General features: G+C 45.0%; 1 long non-coding RNA gene across 1 annotated transcript; it reads right to left on the bottom strand.

Moving 5' to 3' along the window:
• Nucleotides 1-2,110: 2,110 nt before the first annotated feature.
• Nucleotides 2,111-5,628, bottom strand: LOC148165046 (uncharacterized). Its single transcript, XR_015767764.1, has 3 exons — nucleotides 5,553-5,628; nucleotides 3,238-3,357; nucleotides 2,111-2,252 (listed from the first exon to the last, which is right to left on the bottom strand). It is a non-coding gene; the product is annotated as an uncharacterized LOC148165046 (long non-coding RNA).
• Between the last annotated feature and the right edge of the window lie 3,662 nt (nucleotides 5,629-9,290).

Raw genomic sequence — 9,290 nt, 5'->3', positions numbered from 1 at the left:
GTATCCAGCTGCGCACCCATGGGCATTCATTCTGGTTTGGTCTCGGCTAAATGCAGAGAAACGCAGTGGACCTGTTTCAAGTCGACGCTGCCAAGTCGTCATGAATTCATCACTATCCTGTCACAAATGTCCTCCCACAGTGTTTTTCATTGCCTGTGGTACCAAAAGAAAGGAGCCAGTATTGTTTATGAAATGGCTGTGAAACAGATATTTGATTCTTTTTTCCCCTTAGAATCTGTTATAAGCCACAGAAGCAAAGGAAGGGGGAAGAAAAAAAGAAGGGCAGTCACTTCAGTCGTGTCAAACAGAGAAGAAGGAAAAGGGGAGAAAGAAATAGAAGGAAAGAGCTGAAAGAGAAAAGAAGAAAGAGGAAAAGAAGGGAAGGAAAAAGGGAAAAAAATCTCGGGCCATGTGCCTGGAATATAGACAGAACCTAATTTGAGGAAGGTTTTTTTTTTTTTTTTTACTTTTGTACCTTGAATGATAAATGTCTACATCTTAAGCTGTGATCTCTATCTTTATTATAGTAGAAGCCTCATAATTATCTGAGACTTTCCTTTCCAAAGGTGTGCTATTTCGATTTTTATCTGAATCTCTGGGTACCCAACATAGGAGTTAAGTTCCAGGAGGAACCAGAATGTCCCTCCATCCTACTCTGTTGCTGGGGCCAGGACTAGGTAGAGCAAGCCACGCCCCCATCCACAGTAGAGCAAGCCACGCCCCCATCCACAGTAGAGCAAGCCACGCCCCCATCCACAGTGCAAATTTAAGGAGGCCCTCACTCTCAGGCTATGACCCTGCACCCGCACGAACCTGACAGGGGGCACCTCCTTAAGATGTAGCACCCCAGGGGGCTCCCTTGCCTCACCCTAGTCCTGACCTGCCCCCCGCTCCCACAACAAGCCCTCCTCGGCCCTGGAAGTCATCTCAGGGTTCTTTGTCTTACTTCTGCCTAAAAGCCAGTTGCTGAGGCTCCTCTCCTGTCAGAGTCTCACCCTATGCTCACTACCTTCCCACACCACCCCAAGCATCACTCCCACCTGACTCAGCCAAGCTGCTCTGGCCTTAAGAATCTATGGCTGAGTTTTGAACAAGCCTTCAAGAACTTTAGAGGTTTAACAAGTAGTTCTGGACCTTACTTCAGGAAGAAAAAAGTCAGCCAAAGACATTTCCTTTGTTATGCTGTGAAACTGTGAAATCCCGTTTAGTGACATCATGCCTTAGAAACCATCCAAAATTCTCTCCGAAACAGATCTTTATCTGAGGAAAAGATAATGTCTAACAAGATGGGCCTTGCTAGTTAGGTATTGATTAGATCACTTTATTATTAGTTTAAACCCCTGGGGCACCTGGATGGCTCTGTTGGTTAAGCGTCTGACTCTCGGTTTTGGCTCCGGTCATGATCTCAGAGTCCCGAGATCAAGCCCCAGGTTGGGCTCCTTGCTCAGCGCAGAGGCTGCTTGTGATTCTTTCCCTTTTCCTCTCTCTCCCCTTCTTCGCTGGCCCCCCACCCACCTTCTCCCCTCCCAGCACATGCGTTCTCTCTCTCAAATAAATAAATAAATACCTTTAAAAAGAATAAACTCCTGACTGAGATTTTTCTAGAGGAAATCGTAACACCCCAATTTCCTGCTGAGGCCTTGCTTCAGTCACCCAGAGATGCTCCTTCCCCCCACCCACTCTACTTTCTTTCTCCCCTACAAACAGTTGCACTCTGCCAGGCCTCCCTCAAAGAGAAGAGTACATCATAGCCCTCAGGTGTACTGAAAAGCACGGCTTTTGCTGGAGAAAATCCAGTGACTCTGGGGAGAACAAGATGACCGATGTCAAAGCAACAAGGCTGGGGTGAAGACCTGCAGGCCTCACTGGCAGGTGAGCAGAGCGCTGTGCTGGTCAGTGGCTCGTCCTCAGCGCCCACCCCATCACCACCGTGGGGCAGTCAGGACCTTCCCCACTTCCTCTAGAAGCAGCTTCTGGATCCTGAACACAATTCTTCCTTCGATTCTTTTGATGACAGAGCAACTGCAAAATGCTCTGGCAATCAAAACTGCCTAAAAAGAGCATATTAACCACTCAAGAGTTTTAATTGAGTTAATCAAGGAACGTCAGCACATATGCTCTGTGCAGTTCTTCTCATGTAGATGAACTCTGGATGCTGCATCCTTGAGACTTTGCTCCTTCCTGCCTGAAAGTCCCTCTCCCAGATGGGATGCTGGTGTTCACAGGAATGACTTCCACACGGAGGATGAGGGCTGAAATGAGGATGTGCCAGACGTTTACAAACAGCTTCTCATTTCTGTTCCCAAAGAACCCCGTCAGACACATCCCAGTGTCATCACCTTGCAACTGAAATTGATACTAAGAGAAGTTTGGTGCCTTTCCTACGGTCACTCGGTTAGGAAAAGGCGGAATTAGAATTGGAACTCATGTGTAGTCTTGTTAGACTCTACACTCTCTGTCCCTCTTCCCCCCTCTCTGCCACCGTTTCCTCCCATAATGCACTGCTGCCAGCACTCCCCAGAGCACAGTGCTTGGTTGACAGTGTGGTTTATTTGTAAGAGCTGGGTCTTGGCCTTTCTTATCTGACCTCCAATCATCGGAAAATAATGCTGAACAAATCTTCTGAAGCTGCCTCATGCAATCCCTTTAAATTATGATAAGAAAACTAAAGTGCAGTCATTAAGTTGCTATGCCCCTAGTGAGCCATTAAGTCAGTGCCTGGAGCAGGACCAGCACTGACTCCACCGCAGTGTGCTGGCACCTCACCGTGCTTCTGAGATCTTGCAAGGAGAAACCCATGTCCTAGATGTGGGGAGGTATGTTCTCTTAAGCCCCCAACCTTTCTGGAGACACACTGGTAAGTGGTGAGGTCTGGTGTGGTGGTTAAGGGGCAACATCCATACATGCCAATCATGTTTGGCTCCAGAGTTGGCTGTTTCTTTTCGGCAGAGCAGCTCTAGTCACTAAACCCATAGGGAAAATGTCTATCAGAGTGAACAGGAAGTAGAGTCGCCAGCACGTTTCCAGGTGGATTCCTGCATCTTCTTCTAGGACTTCCTGATTCTCTCATTCCCAAGCACTTGCAGGGCTCCCTACAGCAGTACCAGACCTAAACACTCCTCGAGTCACCACCACCCTTGATTCCTTGTAACCTATTTTCCAACACGGTCCCTCAGTCTGAGTCAACCTGGTCTATATATACCGGCCCCATGAGCACACCCTCTCTACACAACTTACCTGTTCCCAGTTCCGGCCCCATATTCATGTCCCAGCTCCTGGATGTCTGCCTCCTCCTTCCTGTGTCCCCCTCCCCCAGTTCCTCTAGGATGGGGTTGCAGTCACAAAGGTCTTTGAGGGCTAGAAAGATAAAGGGAATGTGTGAAGTGCCAGGTGCACGAGGAAGGGGATGGTGGGAGTACAGCACACTAAGAAGTGCATGGCCCACCTAAATAAAATTCCAATTTGAAGAAATTTAAAGTATTCGGTTCAAAGTACTTCCGGCAGCCTGGGTTCAGTAGGCACCCGTTTTCAACCCATTTGCACTCTAATCTGCAGGCATTACTTTCTTCAAATCCTGACTCAGAGTCAAACATATTTCTCTAGTATTGTCTTTACTCATCAGCACTCCTTTACACCCCCTTAATTGTATGGAGTTCCTGTACCATATTCTCTGGCTTTTGTATTCTATATACCTTAAGGGTAAGAACAGTTCACCTTTGTTTCATAACTCAACATTAGATCAGCCCTGCCTCAAATTTAGTTAACCAGAACCTCCAACAATATATAGTGTATCGTGTGCAAGTCTTATTAAAAAAAAAAAAAAACCTTATTTGGTGTAAGTCCTATTCCTAAGTGTGTGGATTTGTGTCGTTGGCATCTTTGGAAACTCCTAACAGTGGGGCAGAAGTTAATTTTCTGCATCTCCGTAGTTCGGAAGAGAGGGAAACATTCTGTTGTTAATTTGCACCAATACAAATAAACCATATGGCTTTCTGAATGACAGAGTCACTGTGACACCCAGCCAACTACGCCTGGACCATTTCTCACTTGTCTCCCAGAAAGCTGTCAACACAGGAAGCCAACCTTAATGGACCTTGAGTCCTTCTGACATCTGCTGCCCTCTAGTGGACAGAAGGGATATAGCGGAGAGTATGGTCCGGAATCCAGAACTCCCTGGGGCCTATCTCCAGAAGACGATGGACAGTCACATAGAAAAATCATCCCTTCCTCTGCGATGTAGAGTTGGAGTGATTATAATAAAAACAGGAAAAAATGTACAGAGGCATTGAGCTATGGTTTTCTATTGTGGAAGATAAAGTTTGTGTTGAAGTAATGTAAGTAGGAATCAATAACTCATTGGTGAGATATAAAAAACCACTGAGGCTGAGAGGAAACCAGGATGTGGTCTTCACACCATGCAACAAACACCACTTTTAAAAATATATATCTCTTGAATCATGGAACACTACATGAAGAACTAATGATGTAATGTATGGTGATTAACATAACTAAAAAATTTTTAAAAAAGAAAAACTCAAAATATATATATATATATCTTTTAGTGGTTTTTTTCTATAACATAAAAGTATATACACTTTATTGTACACGTTTTTCTTTGTTACACAAGTATGTGTTCATCTTAGGAAGTATGGATATGCAACAAAATCCAGATGAAATCACTCAGAAACCACCTTCCACTAAAAGAATACCACTGGCAATATTGTGAGAAGATCATTCTAGATGTTATGGAATGCATATATAAATAGATAAAGGATCACATTTTGCGTCCACTTTCACAACCTGCTTCATTACTGCCGTATTCTGAGGACATGAAAGGTGCAGTTTTTCTGAAGTTATTCTCACCTGCGCTGTGTGTGCCAGCCACTCGGAGTGTGGGCTCATGAGTGTGCTAAACCCAGCAAAATTACCTGCGTGTCTCACCTAGCGCCCCCTCTCATCTGACTAATCATAATGTATCATTTTCTTTTCCAGATGGTAGCTAAAATAATAAATCTGGGCATATGGAAAATAAATTAACATTAGTACTATCTACTGTAACTGTATTTATCATGGATTTAAACTGTGTGGATATGGCATTCTAGTCCTGTTTTAATAAATATATTTTAAACGACATCTGTGAAAGATTTTTCTCCCAAAATTATGGGAGATATTTAATGCACTTGAGAGAAAATTTCAAATGTAACCCATCTGTACTTAGAAGCGAAACGTGATCATTGTTTCTCCAGGCATGTGTAGTTTGCCCCCACGTGATAAACACAACAAAGAAGAGAACGGCATCTACTTAAGAGGAAGCCGTGATAGTGGGGATGAGAGACAGCATGACCAGATTTAATGTTAAAGCAAAACTAAAAACTCCAGGATGGCACTTAAGTGAGCGTGATGGGAACGTATTGTTTCCTTATAATGATTTTAAATGGAAATTACAATTCAATCACAAATAAAAGTAAATTGTAGACAAGTGAGGCGAACAAATCTGTTTCACTCGGATTCACGGTGATTATCAAATTAGCAGCCACTCATTCACCACTAACCATTTTCAGTCTTGGGCTCTCTAACAGCCCTGAACTGCAGCTTCATGGTGATTGCAATGCTGGCAGCTCATCAGGGCTGTATTTTAGCTGTGCTTTTATCTTCCCTGTTTTTCCTTTTCATTGCTTGGCAAGGTAAAAGAAAAAAGATCATTAGAGGAGTGAAAACTTGTGCTTGCACCTGTTTTCAAAAGTTGTGCAGTACCAGTTGAAGGCCTAACATCTGGCTCCAGGCTGTCTCCCAACCCATCTCCTAGCACTCTCCCCTCATTAACTCCACTTCAGCCACACTGGTCTCCTTGCTCTTTCTCCACATGCCAAACACACTCCAGCCTCAGGGCCTTTGCACCTGCTAGTCCCTCTGCTAGAACATCCTTCCCACCTACATCAGCAAACTTCACCGTCCCACTTCACTCAGGCCTGAGTTCAGATGTCCCCTCCTTAGAGAGAGTGGCCTTCCCCAACCGATCCTTCCTAAAATAGCACCCCTGTCACGCTCTACTTCCTCGGTCTGCTTTGTTTTTTCTTCCCAAAACATCTATCACTACCTGGTGTAATATTACATGCCTATTTTGTGTTTCGTTACTGAATGAACCCAATATCAGGGAATTCTGACAGAATGTCCAGCATGGGTCTGGGAGTACATATATTGAAATCACCAGGACATTTTGATGTACACCTTGGCAAGAACCTGGTGTAAGGGGCTTTATAGCTTTTGGGATCAGATGGTCTGGATTAAAATTCCAGCTTGACAAGCATAGGACATCAGCTCTAGGCCCAGTCAGAAACACAGTAGTAAACATACCTGTTCCCCAAGGTTATGCTGAAGATAACACCAGGTAATGGATTTGAGACAACCTCCTGAATCAGAAAGAGTTATATAAATATTAGTTTAGTGCCCTATTTCTTCTCTGAAGGTGATCTCCTTATATTTTGAAGAATAAAAATTTTTAAATAAGACTAAGATATATGTTTAATTAGAACCCCAGACAGTCTTCTCTGAACCAGATTGTTGCTTCTTTGTAACTCTAAATTAGTACGTCTATTTCTATCCCTGAAGGCAGTGCAAATGAGAAGTGAATCGAATTTGGCCAATACTCATAGCCAATCGAAAAAATTCCATATTCCGAAATTGAAAATTGCCGGCACTGCCCCCAGAGTGGCCGCGGGGAAGAGCCGACCCCCCCGGGGCTGAGTGTCCCTGAACTTCGCCTTGCCCCTCGGGAGTCCGGCTCGCTGCGGAAGGTGGAAGCGGCGGGCGGGAGCGCGCGGGAATGGAGGACTGGTGCAGCCGGTGAAGGTGCCGCCCAGGGAGACCCCCACACAGCACTTCTGGGAGCAGCAAGCAGAAATGCGGCATTTTGGAAGCATTAGCTCTAATCACAGGAGATTCCAGTGTGGTGCCCGAAGGGGCTGGGTCCTGTGACATAAAAAACAATCGGTGCATTGAGGCTCCGACTCCAGCGGCCAGCCTGCACCCCGCCAAAGTCTTACAACAGAAGGGGCTGTGATAGGAATTAGTCCGCCAGACAACAGATGTATGGTCGCCTTTTATGACACAGATCACCAGGGAAGGACTTCAAAACACACAGGTGGGGACATTTTGTTATTCATGTTTACGTAACCAAGGAAACGAATGTTTTATAGATACACTTCTATTTACAAACGCCGCTAGCGGTCTTAATTGGATCAAGAGTGACACCTAGTGGAAAAACTTTGCTAAGCTCTATTTTCTATCTCCTCCCCACCCCCCAACAGAGTCTCGTTAATTTAGTTTATAAAATTATTCCACAATATCACCAAGGGGTCATAACGCCAATGTCTTTGAAAATTGCATCCAAAATCCGGTAACATCAGGATCTGTAAGAACAAGGGCAAAAAGGGGACTGAAAGCCTGGAGCTAGTTTTAAAAATATGTATGTATGAAGAAACTATTAAGAAAGGCAACAATAAAAGAAATAAGACAAATCTGTGTCCCAAGTTTCTTAGCATGGTATGAAAATTTTCCATTAGACAAGGAGAACAATTCGAATTTGACTAGGAATCTGTGAGTAGGACTTTTTGGATTGGTAGCAGGTGAAAAACAGTGGCTACTACCTCTGGAAACCCTGCTGAGTGGCCTGGCCTCTGGCAATTGGCCCCTTTGCTTGAGGTCCAGGTACCCACTCTTGCACCCAGCCTGTGAGTTTCTGCAATTCATACGTCCCAACTAACACTGGAGCAGGGCCATCTGGAAGATCTTCTATCCCCAGATCCTTTTCCCATTTTTTTCTCACCCTAAAATCAGGACATATGACCTAACACCCAGTTGGACCGTAAAACAGCCATTGAACTTAGGACTGCTACAAGAAATCCAAGACATTCACTTGCTGTAACGACACAGAAGTGTATTGGCTCTTTTTATTAAACATTTTTCAATATTTATTTTAGAGAGAGAGAAAGAGCACGCGCTTGCGAGCAGGAAGAGGGGGCAGAGGAAGAGAGAGAGAGAGAATCCCAAGCAGATACCCCACTGAGCCCAGAGCTGATGCGGGGCTTGATCTCACAACCCTGGGATCAGGACCTGAGCTTAAATCAATCAAGAGTCAGACACTTAACGGACTGAGCCACCCCGGCGCCTGAGGTGTATTTGCTTTTAATGATTTCAGAAAAGAATTCATTCTACTTCCCAAATGGCCTCTGGGATCATATTTTCCTCTCCCCACCCCCACAACTATTTGCAGCTCTTTGGGAGGAGGATTTTAGCAGCCCTTCACTGACATCTCTGTGCCCCTCCAGTGTTCTCTGCTTTCTTAGTCTTTCGTCCCCTCCTGGCCTGATTGCAGCAGTCCAGTTTTTAACCCCTCCTCTTCCGCACTCCTCTCACTTGCCTTCTCACCGGACTCTGGCCGGCCCCAGTGCAGGCTTTCCATCCCAGAGTGCTCCCACCCAGTGCCTCCGTCCCAGCTGCCTCACCATGATGCCTGTGAAACTCACTGAGTAAACATCAATTTGCCATGAAACAGCTCCCACCCAAGCGACTCCTTTCCACTGGAAACATGTACTCTGTTACTCCCATGCTTGGTCTGCACCATGCAGTTGGTTTGCTCTAGCAGCCCTGGTGAGCCTAATGGCATAATTCACTCCTGTTTGTTTAGTTGGTTAAATCAGATTAAACTGTGTTTTTGGCAGGGGTAGAGTGTGCTCACTTGTGTGTATTTTAATTTCCACACACACTCTCAATGCAGAGACCCAGAGGCGCAGCTTAAAAATTAAAAGTTTACACACGTTCTGCATGGAGCACTGGGTGTTATACGCAAACAATGAATCATGGAACACTACATCAAAAACTAATGAGGTAATGTATGGGGATTAACATAATAAGAAAACATTAAAAGTTTACAAAGCCATGCTGATGACAGTCAACGATAGTGGATAGGCTTCACAGCCAGCAAATACTTAAAATAAGTTTAATTATCTTGAAGAACTACCGCTCTTTCAGGCCCGAAGAGGTATCGCTCCCCACTTCAAGGTCCCCAGAGGGCTTCACCAGCACCGCCAGGAAAGCTTCATGAAAAGACACAGTCCTGGGCCCTATCCCAGATCTGCTGAACTAAAATCTCCGGGCAGAGACCTGCAATCTCTTTTTCCACAAGCTCTCAGCCAGCCCTACATATTTGCAGTCCAATGTTTGGAAGCACTGCTCCGAATCACTGCCCAAAGCTCACGTCTTGCAGAACGGTCTCAGAAAGCAGCTTTTGC

Source organism: Eumetopias jubatus, unplaced genomic scaffold (genome assembly GCF_037043125.1).
Source record: "Eumetopias jubatus isolate StellerSeaLion01/CBP00866 unplaced genomic scaffold, mEumJub1_p1.0 scaffold_1, whole genome shotgun sequence".
Classification (NCBI taxonomy): domain Eukaryota; kingdom Metazoa; phylum Chordata; class Mammalia; order Carnivora; family Otariidae; genus Eumetopias; species Eumetopias jubatus.
This window is presented reverse-complemented; position numbering and strand designations above follow the sequence as displayed.